General features: G+C 39.2%; 1 protein-coding gene across 3 annotated transcripts in view; it reads left to right on the top strand.

The window, feature by feature from the left end:
* Nucleotides 1-2,645: 2,645 nt before the first annotated feature.
* B3GALT1 (beta-1,3-galactosyltransferase 1) overlaps nt 2,646-13,931 on the top strand; it is a 592,659-nt gene continuing 581,373 nt past the window's right edge. For all 3 annotated transcript variants that reach the window (XM_082396862.1, XM_082396861.1, XM_082396860.1), the window contains exon 1: nt 2,646-3,080. The gene's annotated coding sequence lies outside the window, so the exon portion shown is untranslated. The remainder of the gene's footprint in view (nt 3,081-13,931) is intronic.

Here is a 13,931-nt window from a genome sequence, read left to right as displayed (position 1 = left end):
TTTCCTTTTTACTCAGTTTTCCGTCTGCTAGATGTAGCTTTTCTCAGAACTGACTCCAATGAAGTATTCAGTTTATATTCTTGATAAATACAGATTTTTTTCATCAATTAATATACAATGATTTATTTATTTTCAAGGTTAGACAAGTGGTTATTGATTTAAGTAGTGCCTAAGCAAACTTCTTCCTCCACTAACGAGTGAGTTGTCTCATTGCATGGGGAGAAAAACAGACATACTCAAGAAGGCAGGAACAATAAAAAAAGGAAACATCAAACAGTTATTTAATTAAATATAATTAGCTCATTAAATAGTCATATATTTAAATAACATTGGACTTTCTGCCCAATACATCCCATGAAATTCACAGCAATGCATAAAACTTAGCATCAGCATGCAACCTTTTCAGCTACTTAAAAATTTTTTTTCTTACTTTTCCATCTTCGTTGATGTTAAATATTTCATGGTTTTCATTCTTAGTAGGTTGTTAATTGTGCAGGTTTCTTTTGCTCAAAGCTGTTTATGCATAGCACTAGTGATGGGAGATATTACTGTTATAGCTGTATGTGTGCTGTTAATTTTAACTTTTTTGCTTCTGTCAGACAGTCATTTGATTATCTTAATCACTAACAACCCATGGGACATAGGACCCATATATTTTCAGGATTAACTGTTGCAAAATACCAGATATCATGAAAAAATATTACAAGGTACTGGAAAAGAGTATGTTTGGCAGCGCATGGAGGGGTGGTTAGAAAAATTATGTAGATATTTGTGTGCACATCTCTGAAAGTTTTTAGTATGCTGAAGTTTCGTACCATTTTCATATTTTATATGCTTTCTTTAGTCAGGATTAATCTTTTGATTGAAGGTCATTCAAAACATCTTTTATCAGAGATATTTCTAAATTGTCATTGCACTTAAATTTTCCAATTTTATGATATACTTTTTAATATTTTTACTTATTGCAAATAACAACTCCCCTTTTCCCCCATGAAGTTTGAATAAAACACCTATTTTTTTCTCTCAGACTGAAACTCCATTCCTCTACTGATCACCTCATGTAGTTAATGAGGGTGTTGATTTTCAGCTACACAATAATCACAAAAAATAATGAACAATAAATAATTAAAAAAAACTAAACAAACAACAGCAACAGAAACCTTCTCTAGATTAAAAATTCAAAGTGATGTGGTACATATCTGTTTTTAGACTTAAAAGTAAATAACATCTGTTTCATTTGCACAGTTGTCTCTTTAATCAGAAATGGTCTACCTCCCAAACTAGATTGGTCAAATGACTGATGAGGGGGGAAAGGAGTACAAGAAAATTGGGAAGAATGGTACATCTCCTATAGTACGAGAAGATGGCAACAACACAAACCTACTGTGCACTTAAATTTTCCTTAGAGTGCTCATAAAATTTCGGCAGGGTTTATTTTGGTTATCACAGGTCACATGGAATTATCTTGGAAGGAAGGTAAATGAAGGAAGGGGTGATTACTGCAAAAAGAAAAAGATTACTTAAATATAATTAGAAATAGCAGCGGCAGCATAGCTAACACATACCGAATTCCAACTATTTGTCAGACAACTATGTAGCTAATTTATACCCTTGATTTTTGACCTTCACAACAAAGTTGTAAGATAGAGAAGGTTGCTTGAAGAATGACCCACAAGTTAAATTCTTCACGTAGAACTTAGTTTACTTTTTTTTTTTTTTACTGCAACATGGATTACAGACTTATTAGAATTCTAGACCTTTCAAACGTATTTGCACTAAAGGGACTTAAAATGCTGCACAAGGAAAGATCATCACAAGTTTTGGGGAGAGAATGATGAGGGGAAAGAGTTGGCCATTTTCGCTTTCTTTTTCTTTCCTTGTTAAATAACGTAACTTCTCTGGTGTTTGTGTCAAGCACACACACACACACACACACACACACGAAAAACAAACAAAAACCTATTTTATCATTCAGAAGTGATTCTCCAAAGGGAAAAAAAAGGCAAACCAGCTAGGTTGCCTGTTTAAACTATCTTTCTTATTGCTACTTGAGGTGTTTTGTTGTGTTCTGTTTTGTTTTGTTTTACTGAGACGGGGTGAAGGTGGAGAAGTTTATTTGGAAGGAAGGTCTGGAAGGTCCCTCCACCTACAACTTTGAGAACATTTCTCCAGGTGCCTCTTTCATAGCTCGGGCACACTTCTGGGCTGATTACTAGGAGATGGAGTGGTTCGGAGGCTCAGAAGTTACCACTCTTCTCAAATGCCTAAGCTGCCAAAGGGAGAAGGACGGGGGCGCTGTCTAGTGGCTGTTCGCGTGATTCCTTCCAGGCGGCCACCACCTCCAGGAATACGCTCTCCTGCAATGCCGTTCGTACTAGGGTCCCACGACCGCTACACAGGGATGCCAAGACGCTGACCCTCCGGGCCGAGGCTCTGGGGACAGAGTCACCCCGGGGGGCCCTTTTCTGCCAAGCCACGGGCTCCGAGCCGTCACAAAACGCCCCAGGCCCACCTCGGTGGGCCCGGCCGTCCGGCCACACCTAAGGCTCGGGAGCCAGGAGTGCCCCACCGCGAAGCCCTCCCACGCCTCCCCCCATCCCAAACGCCAGCAGCCTCGCCGCTTCTCCCGGAAACGAGCTTGCTGAGCAAAGGCGGAGGAAAACCTTGGGCCTTCCGCTCTGATTGGTCTTCCCCCGCCTCGCAGGGCGAGGCAGTGATTGGCTGCCGGGCGTTGTCAGTCGCCGAGGCCAGAGCCTTCGCCGGGGAAGCGCAGCCGGGCTCGGGTGCTTCGGCTGCCGCCGCGGCCGCTCAAGCCGGTGCAGCTGGGCGAGCTCGAGCGGGCGCCGCCGCCTCCGCGGCTGCCCACCCTGCCGCGCCGCCGGCGCTGCCGGTCTTGCAGGCGGACGCCGGGGAGGGGCGGCCGAGAGAACGGAGCACGAGGAGGTGGAGGCGGCGGAGAAGTGATGCTGGCGCTGGGGATGGGGCAGCGGCAGCGGAGCAGCAGCATCTGCGGGACCCAGGCTGCAGCGTCCCTGTGGCCCGAGGGCCAGCCGAGCGGCGGGAGACCACGCGCCCCACGGGTAAGGTCCGGCCCGGCGGTACGCGCACCGGCTCGGGGACCACCGGGGTTTTTAGTGGTTACGAGGCTCATTGTGCCCGGGCATTCAGACAAGGGTGTTTGGGACCCGGACAGAGAGTCCGGACGCACGGCTAGGCTGATGCTCGCTCCGGTGCCACTCCTGCTCGTGCGTTCTCCCCTCCGCGCTGACAGACTTTGATAGCGAGGGGATGGCATTGTGTGTGCATCTGCGTGTGCGTGTGCGCGGTTTGGGGCACTTTGCGGGGAGCGCGGTGGGTTCCCTCTTGCGTGAACCGACGTCCTTCAGGGATCCAGCCTGGGATGGAGTGAATAGGATGCACTTGGCTCAGCGGGAGGGAGAGCGCACGCAACGCACGGGAAAGTCCTCCGTGGCTCGTTAAGAGCCGGGAAAATTGAACTTTATTGCCTTAATGAAAAGAGGGAGCTGTGGATACAGCGCGCCAGGGGACAGGCGCATTCACCGAGGCTCCCCAAAGTCCCACTTTGCGCCGGGGACTTTGGAGGGGAGGGGAGGGGATGGGAGAGGAAAGTAACGGTTGGTCCGCCTCGCTGGAGAAAAGGAGGACAGAGGGCGGGGAGTACAACTAGGCTTGGGGAATGGAACTAGGCTTGGAGAGTGGCGGCTTTTTTGTGTGTCTGACGCCCCACGTAGGAAGCTCGCTACACTTTTCGGGAACGCAGATTTGGGGATGGAGAGAGTCCCGCTTTGAGGGGCTGATGGAGGTTGCTCCTGGCCCGCGCCAGCGTGGGGCACGGGTGTCAGAGACTTGGCGGCTGAAACGGGGCGGGGCTCGAGTGCACGTTCAGATGTAGCCCCTGCCTCATCGGGCTACCTTGGCCGGGTACCTTCGGGGTCGGGACTCGGCCGGGCGCGCCAGCGGCAGCTGCGTTCTGCCGGGTGGCCCCGCCCTCCGAGAAAGTTCCGGCCCACTGGGGTCTGCGCAGCCAGACCTAGAGCACGTTAAGCGCCAAGTGTACCCAGGTTTAGTACCCAGCTTCTTCCAGTACCTACACTGTTTTTATTTTATATTAAATTAGTTTATTTTGTAAAGCCACTGGGAGTTCCACCCGCGCTGCAAACCTTTCCGCAGAAGGCGGATTTTTGCGCTGCTGCAAATGGATGGTGCTGCCGGGCTAAGTCCGAGTCTCCGTAGCTCAGTGCAGTGGTTTCTCCACCCCTCTTCAGGACGCACAAACTTATTCTTGGCGATTGTTCTGTATGTGGCCCTTTGTCTCCTAGGAGTCTTTGCTTGGAAAGTTCTTGAAATACCTCGGTAGTAACAAACTGCGCCTGCCCTGGCACAGATGGAGAGGCTGTGGTGCTTTACAGAGGCGCTGGAATTGCAGCGGGGAATGGGACTGGAGAGGGCAGCTCCCTTCTTACCAGCTAGAATCTTTGGAAAAATGTTAAAAATTGGCTCAATACAGGCAGCCGGTTCTTGAGCTGAGAACAGCACTTTCCCAGTTATGTAGATCTTTAATCCCTTTCACTGGAGGAATCTTTGGCCCCCCAACACAACGCAGCACAACAAACAAAACCCAAACCCAAGCGGCAGAAACGACTGTTTGGACTCATTTCTGATTTGGCACAGTTGAAAAAAATGAAAGTAAGACACCTAATAGAAATACTGTAGAAAAACCAGGAGGGAGCTGTCCAAAATGTCAGCATTTTTTGTAAGTTTTTTTTTTAATTGTAGAAGTAGTATTTACCCCCAATTTAGTAATATAAAATAATTCTGAAGCAGATGAATAATTTACTGGTGAACTAGGAGTGATGTTAGTTTTATGTCCGAGAATGGTTGCACTTTTTTCCATCATTTAATTCATGAACTGTAAATGGAATTTTTCGTACTATTTTAGTTGAACGCATTTGGGTTAGTACAAAATTGGTAGCACATATTTTCCCTGTAGTAGTCATCGCATCTGGTTTAAAGGGATAGTTTTCTGATATCATTAAAGAGAGTATAGCTTGTGGTTGTTACATTTCAATACACAATTTACCTGTTGCCAGGTGATTATTGTAATGTTGCAATATTTAGTTGTAACTTTTAGGACTTTATTAAGATGATTAAACACATTAGGCCGTTGATTTTAGTTTTGTGTTTCATTTATGCAGTGCTATGAGCTGATAAAATTGTTTTCCCCTATTAGCGGATGTGGGAGAAATAGGCTTACATTATATTATGCATTACTAATCAGTAATTTTAAAATAAGCTTAAATTAAAACCAAGTTACCAATAACATCCAGTAATCAAAGTGGAACTTTTAAGGAAATTTTCAACTACTTGGCTAAGAATGTGGTTTTCACATTGCTAACAAGTAATATCTTGTAAATCCACTGCATTATATATTGGGGTAAGTCACAAGTTTTTAAACAGAGCCTTTGTATTCATTTTCAGGTGTTTTGAGGGGTTTTTTTTTGGAGGGGGACTTTTACTTTGGGATTATTTTTCAGATAATTAAATACATTTTCAAAGCCACCAGACCAAAATGTAGTAAAGTGCGGAGAAATGTGTCAATGAGCAGAAATGTGGGGATAAAGCGGCAGTGTCTGTGTGTGACTGAGCGCAGAAACGGCGCAGGGTGTGAGTGGGAGGGGGAGTGCTCCGGCTTAGGGGATGTAGTAGTGCTATCGCCGCTTAGTTCATGCAAGCAATTCAAGTTGTGTCAGTTCTGCAGATCCACTTCAGTTATGACTTGTTTTGCTGCAGGGCGATCCATGAGCTCAGACTGCCATATTTTCTAGGTGGATTTTAGTAACTCAAGTAAATGTCAACTTGTCAAGACTCTCTAGGCCACTAAATTCACTTTTTGACCTATACCGGATTTTAATTTTAATACTGCATAACTTTTCTAAAAAGATCACATTTACTGTGTATAGCAATGCAATAAATACCATATATTTATTTTGTCAAAGAGTCATGACTAGAGTCTCTACATTAAGACAGTGAAGTTTATTTTATTTTATTTAATAATAATTTGTATTCATTTAATTAATGATGAGATCCTTTTGGTTTTTTGAAAACTAACATGTTTCAGGGAATTAAAATCCTCAACCAGTTCAGTAAATCAGAAATTCATTTGCATTTTTCTCGAAGTCTCTGTCTCTGTCCCTGTCTCTCTTTCTCTCTGTCTCTCTCTCAGACACACACACACACACACACACACACACACACACACACACACACACACACACACACACACACACACACACATGCACACGTATTGGAAAGCTTCTCAGGAAGAATATAACCACTCCTGCATTTGAAACAAATTCACCAACATGCTAAATGATCAATATACTTCATAAGGCAAAATTCTCATCCTCTTAGGTAATCTGTTACTAATTAATTATGGTACTGGTTTATTCAAGTAAAATATAACAAGTTGAACTGTGTTCCAACTGTGTGCAAAACACTGTTCTAGTTGCTTTGACCATATCAGAGAATAAATCAAAGACCCTTGCCCTCATAAGGCTTATATTTTCTTGAGGTAAAATAGATCATAAACAAAAAATGTAAGTAGATAACTTATATAGAAGATTTATCTCCTACCAACCTACCCTGTATCCCATGGCTCAGTCTCCTTCCATTTCATTTTCTCTCCAGTTACTACACATCTACCCACACACCCACACAAATATACTCAAATTAATCTAAGAACTGGAAAGTAATCACTATAATTATCTGATACATGTTACTTCTGAAGCTATGTATCCAAAAACAGCAGTGCATATGATGAAGGTTAAAGGTAAGAGAGGGATTCAAAGATGATTAAGCAATAAAATGACAGGATATCTGCCCTTTAAAAATTCTTTAAAATCAAACAATAATATTTTTCAGAGGAACTAGAGTGGGAAACATTTTCCTTTAATTTATCCTGATATTGCATTCAAACTAGCAACATTTTAAAAGGCATTTATGACTATCCAAGGTCAAATCTACATAACCTCATTTAAAGGGGATGAGTGAATTGAAGTGGTAATATAGGACCCAAAAGTGTAATTCTAATGCGAAACATTCTACTTCTTCCACATTGAGAGTGACGAATTCATGTAACTCTGTGAAAGTCGATCAAAAACCCTAGAGTTTGAGGTTAAGGTTTTCCTAAATTTTATTCATCAAAAAAAAAAAAAAAAAAAGACTCACTATCTGATCGTCTAATAAGAAATGCCAAAATACTTCAAAAATTTCAGAATAAGTTTGTCTTTAATTCAGAATTGATTTGGTTATCCAGTCCAATTACAGATAAAACCTTGCAGTATTTTCCCAGATTCTGTTCTCTTGGGCGTAGAACAGTGTGCAATTATGATTCCAGTTTCACTTTCTGTGCTTTCCATTTCATTATTTTCTTTAGGGTCTTTAGCTTAAGTCTCAAAATAGTTGTGTGTGTGTGTGTGTGTTTACCTTTGTGTAAAGAATGGAACCTAGCTTGGCTTTCAAAAGTTTGTGAACAGTATTTTCATATTAGAGGAAAACTGAAGTTGTACTCCTAAGAAGCCAGATCATATAATGAATTAATGCCAACTTACCAGTTCTGTTATGACAAGGTATTAGTGCAGGGTACACGGTGCTAATAGTCATTTCTGAATGGATATCCATCATTCAAGAAAAATCTTCAAGATTGCTGCTCTACAGTCCAGTTTTAGGAGATGAGGAAAAGTCTTCTGATAAAGCTGTTTCAATATTTATCCAGATTCAGAGATGCATATACCACCCACTTAAGCATTTACCTTTTTTTGCCCTGGCTTTTCTCCTTTCTGCCCAAAATACAAAACTTTAGGAAAACAGTGTTTTTAAAAAAGCAAGTAAACCAACCAACAGTTACCATACCTAGCACACAAAGTCATCTTTGGCTGATTACTAAATAGTTAGATGAAAGCTAAGCAGAAGTCAGATATTTGGACCTGGGAAAAACCCAGGTCATTAGTCTAACCTCTCCTGTGTATAAGGAAGAACTTCACTCCAGGAAGTTAATAATACCCAAAGTCAATTGAAAGTAGAAACAGGTCTAGAAACATTGTTTGTCAACTACTATTTGTATAAGTTAACTCCATACCAATTGCCCATTATACAGCCCTACATTTTGTAAAATGGAGGTATAAGAAGAAATGACAACATCCACCAATTTGTGCATCTAAATATTTTAATACCTGAAATAATAATACATCACATTAATATTATGTTGGGATTAAGAAAATGATAAATTGAGAGGCATTCAGAGATGTCATCTAAGATTTATAGGGCTAGAGGTGTGTTTGCATGTAGAATATTTGTATTTAATTCAGTCATTTTGTCTATAATATTCCTTTAAAATATCTACTAGTGTCTCTAAACAAGGGATTTCTCACTTCCAGAGGTCTATGGGCTTCAAAGTGATCAATAGGTGAATTCAGGGACTCCAGGAAATACCAGTTGTTTCCAAATTTTTTCGTTCTTGAACGTTCCATAGCAAGGGAAAATGGTTAAGAAAACCTTAAAAGCTACTGCTTTAAGTTAGCGTAAAACAAAAACAAAACAAAATACAGCAGAGTGAGGGAACATGTGGGGATAAGGAGAGGATTTTAAAGAACTAGGAGGTCTCTTATTACTCAAGGAAAGGAAAAAGAAAAAGAAAACAAACAAACCTATTGCTAGATTCTATCAGACAATGGTTTGAAGAGACACTTCGTTGTCCTAAGATGCAAATTTGCAACTGAAGAGATGGTTTATAACTGATATACTGCACTTCGTTCTGAGTTTCTGCAGTTAGCATTTTGTTTGGTCTTTGACTATGAAATGTTTTCATGACATATATAGGTGACATCAGAGCTGAATCAATTCCTCACTGAACAACAAAATTTGTGGGTGACTTCCCCAGGGCCCTAGCACTCAAAGACAATTGCCAGAGGTATACTTTGGTTGTATACAATTGGTTATAAATTTAAATGCTGCTAGACGAGAAAAACTGCACTAAATGTGCACACATGCACTGTGGCTGCATGAATAGGGCACATGAACTAATAGACTCCTTCCGTTGCTGGTGAGTTCCCACCACGGTCCATCACTACTTTAGCTTCTATGTCTATTAAATGACAGTAGCATTACTGATTACTTGAATTCCAATTTTTGAGGGGTTAGATGAATTGAATGTGAGTAATGCATATTGATTTCTCTGAGTGAACACAGCCATCCAGTTAGAGACAGGAGAGGTGCTATATTTGATAAGCAAAAACTAAAAAATAATGAATTATACTGATAAAGTTATTTTAGTGACTATGTTGGCCTAATTCCCTTTATTCAAATAAATAAAAGATAATCTTTAGTTTCTAACCATGCTGACTAAAATAAAAAGTAGGCCAATCCTGAAATTTCTTGAAGGCAGCTAAAGTCGTCATTTTTTCCTCCATCTTTATTGGTTCCTTCTCTCTCTCTTTCTGTCTCTCTGTCTGTCTCTCGATAGATAGGCAGATAGATAAATAGATAGATAGATATTTTATACTTTAAGTGTTATAAGGAGTTATTTCAAAGCTGCCTGAAATTTTCTCCTGACTTTTTGTTAAAGTAACTCAAACTCAGAGGATATTAAAAAGCAAACTTTTACTAACGGATATTGACAATAAATGTGAAAAAGTAGAGACTTTTTCAAAATAGAAATACTGAATGTTTATGTATGTGTATATACATACATATATATATATAGACAATCCAAATAAAAATCCAAAGAGATTGTTGCAAAATTTAGAGATTCTGAAGTTCATATGGAATAGCAAATAAGTTATGATAGCAAAAGAATGTTTAAATAAAAAAAGCATGGAGACAAAGTTGTACTATCAACTAAAGATATTAAAAATAGTGGTAATTAATACAGTATATTAACATGCAGACAAACATGAAGAAGAAATTTTAAAAACCTCGGACACGAACTCTAAAGTATGGAAAATAAAGCATGATATGCAGTAATCACAAACCTGTGTGAAAACAAAAAATGATCAATATATGGTGCTGGGAAAATTGAGTAATTATTTGCAAAAAAGGGATACTCCCTATCTCACATTACATTTCAAAAATAAATGTCAGATGATATGACGAGTTAATATAAAGAAACTCTAAATCAACTTAGAAGAAAATAGAGACTTCATAAACACAAATATAAAGGGAAAATATAAAGATTTGACCTCATAAATTTTAACAGTTTTAAGTCAAAAATGCCATAAGTAAATCAAGAAAATATTTTCAATACAAATTGTGAATAACAGTTTAATATTACTCTTACGAAAACCTTTCAGTGTTTTCTCCTATTAGAGAACTTATCTCAAAATATTGTGATTCACAGCTTATATCCATCCTCTTCACTAGACTGAAAACCTCTTAAAGAGAGAAACTGATCATCATTTTATCCCTAGTACCTTGAACATAATTGGAGACAATAGGCATTGTCATTGGCTACCAAAAAATTTCCAAGTATACCAATAGAAAAATGGACTAAGAAATAAACTGATAATCTATGAAAGCTAGAAATATATAAGGCCAGTAAGCAGCTAAAATTTTAACTTAATGATAAAATGTAAAGGAAAAAATTAAACGATAGCACTTTTTAGCTTATCAAAGTAGTTAAGACTGTCAGTAAAGGTTGATTCATTTACAAAAGGTGATGGAGATGGTGAAGATGGGGCAAACTGCAGATTCCCCTAAACTTCTGGTAAGGCTTTTCATTGGTGTTTACAGAATTCCTTTGTTGCATGCTACAGGTATTAATTATGACTAACTCACGGAATAAGATCCACAACAGAAGAAAGGTAGTTTGTAGCTTACAGAATCAAAAGACAAGGAGAGGAAATAGAATACCTACAGAGATCATGGGAGAAACTGATGAAATCTTTGCCAGGTACCGTCACTGGGATGAATCAGTATCAGTCCTTTTCTATGTGTCAATTTCCTGCAGGCCCAAATTCCTAGAATGAGAAGTATTAGTCAGTATACTGACCTAGCTCAAGTTTCATGCCTAGGCTTTGGTCAGTGGATCACTGGGCACCTTGATTTCTGGTCCTATCAAGACCACATTCAAAGGAAAATCAAGGGACTGTTACTGAGGGGGGAAAATGGATGCTGGACAGGTAAAAACAACAGACATCCACTGTGTGTATCAAAAGCCTTAAAGTATTGCCTTTGTTTCAGTAATTCCACTTCTAGAAATTAATTCCATGTAATTAGTCAGAAATAACACACAGTTTCATTAAAATGGCATTTGTAGTAGTTTGGTAGTAAAAATAATCTATTTGGCCAGTAATATGGGAATAATGAAATTATGGTATGTATCATTAAATCACGATTTTGAAAGCTTGGTAATAACATTGGAAAATGCTGATTAAATCATAGTGGAAAAAGAATACAAAATTTAATATGAAGGAGAAGCTTGCATTCACATTTACAAAATGGCTTAAATAAAATATTAACGTTTGGTTTGGGGGGCAGTAGGATTATGGGGATTTTATGTTTAAGCCTGTAAAAGTACTTTTTGGCAGGAACAGGCACTACTTCAATAATCATACAAAAATCAATACTAAAACATAAAAGCAAAAGAATCATTGGAGAAATGATAGCGGCTTTGAGCTTCTAGACAACTATATTGGAAGCAGAACATTGGACTGATATACTTAATTTTGTAAGGAAAGGAGCTAATTGTACAATATTCCCTTTTCCACATTAAGTTAGTTGCTATATATCAAATGAAATTTGGCTGGTTTCCTACTTGGATAACTTTTCAGGAGCCATCTTGGACTTTGCTTTCTAACTCTTTAATCTCAATGTAATAGGATTTAAAATGTATTCGCATTTTATGGTTCAAATGAAGAATTCTTACCAGCAAAGGAAGTTAAAAAAGAATAAAAATAATTACATGTATTGATATGTGTGTATCTCATCATTTACCCTGCTCATTCCCATAGGCTCATGCTTAAATTGAGACAATATAAGCTATTATATCTTAAGATAAACTATAGTCTGGCCCAGCTATTTATTAAATAAAATTAAAGATACTATAAAATTTGATTATAATAAAGCAGGAAACCATGCCGCCTCCTATAAATCAGAAAGCAAATATAGCTGAATATTTTGAATATTATTTTCCTGTTGCTCATACCTACAGCTCAGAAACTATAATTTCCAAAGAAGAACAAAGGGGTCTGGATATAAGAATGGGTGGAATTTTCCTAAAAGAATAATGCGTTACTATTGTAATGCATTTTTCCGTAGCAGTTTACTCTGGTGTATTGGCTGAGCTCTGTATGGGATGATTTTGATGATCTTGTGAATTATACTTGAACAAATAATGCAATTACTGGAGAAAAACAGAAGAAAAAGAAAATTGGTTGATCATTGTTCCCTCCAATAACCACTGCCTCCTTGTAGCTTGTGGGGATGTGCAGTCTGACAGCCAGTACCATTCCAAGGCACAGGAAAGGATCATTTCGTTGTTATTTTGTTAAATTAATGTATATACTTTTTGAATGGATAATATACACATGGTTCAGAAAACACACGGTAAAAATTCTCCCTCTCATATCCCTTCCCCATATACCCAGTGCTCATCTTCCCCAAATAGGTAACCATTCTTACTAGTTTCTTGGTATCTTTTCAGAGATAGCCTAGCACATGCAAACAAACAGTAAACTTTTCAACTTTTTCTTTTTTCCCGCAATTTTTATACAGATGCTAACATTCTGTGTGTGTGTGTCTATGTATATATGTTTTGCTTCCTGCTTTTTAAACTCAGCAGTGTTGGAAGGACTGTCCAAGTTAATAGTTTCCTCATTCATTTTTAAGCTTCGTGGTATTACATTTGTTGAAAGTACCATAATTTATTTATTATTAGATAGTCCCCTCCTGATGAACGATTGTGTTTTTCTAATCTTTTGGCCAACACAACCAATACTGTCGTGAATAATCTTGTGCAGATTATTTCATGTGTGCAAGTCTTTAAGACCTAGAAGTGGAGTCTCTGGATTAAAATGTATGTGTGCTTGTTTACTTTGAGAATGTATGGGTCTTTGTTTATTTTCACATTTGATTACCTTGCTTTCCTTGTCTTTAGTTGCATGATTAATAGTGCTGAATTGAACTGGACCAAAAACTAGGATTCCTGACATTTCTCTAGAGACCCCTGCCCAGGTTTACACTTATCTATCAGCATGCTTTGTGTTTATGCAATTTATTGTGAACTTAGCTTGCTTAGTGAGCTTCCAGCATCTGCATAACCATCTTTTTTTTTTTTTCATTTTTTTTTATAGTTTTAGGTTTTAGGTTACAATTGGTACTATGATCCATTTTGAGTTAATCTTTTTTAAGTTTTTTTTTTTAATCGTTTATTTATTTATTTATTTTTGGCTGTGTTGGGTCTTCGTTTCTGTGTGAGGGCTTTCTCTAGTTGCGGCAAGCGTGGGCCACTCTTCATCGCGGTGCGCGGGCCTCTCATTATCGCGGCCTCTCTTGTTGCGGAGCACAGGCTCCAGACGCGCAGGCTCAGTAGTTGTGGCTCACGGGCCCAGTTGCTCCGCGGCATGTGGGATCTTCCCAGACCAGGGCTCGAACCCGTGTCCCCTGCATTGGCAGGCAGATTCTCAACCACTGCGCCACCAGGGAAGCCCTGCGTAACCATCTTGGCCACCATAATAGTCACTAGAATAGGCAGATTTTGTCAAATTGTTCCTTAATTTCAGATATTCTCCTTTCCTGTCCTTTGGTCTACTAGACTAAATCAGTTATATGAGCAATAGGAGGACTCGTTATTCATCTACTAAATGATAATATTAAAAGTAATCATGCCCCCTGTTGGCGAGGATGCAGTGAATCCA

Source organism: Balaenoptera borealis (genome assembly GCF_965194805.1).
Source record: "Balaenoptera borealis genome assembly, chromosome: 6".
NCBI classification, from domain to species: Eukaryota; Metazoa; Chordata; class Mammalia; order Artiodactyla; family Balaenopteridae; genus Balaenoptera; species Balaenoptera borealis.
The sequence above is the reverse complement of the archived record's forward strand: the minus strand, read 5'-3'. Positions and strand labels throughout refer to the sequence as shown.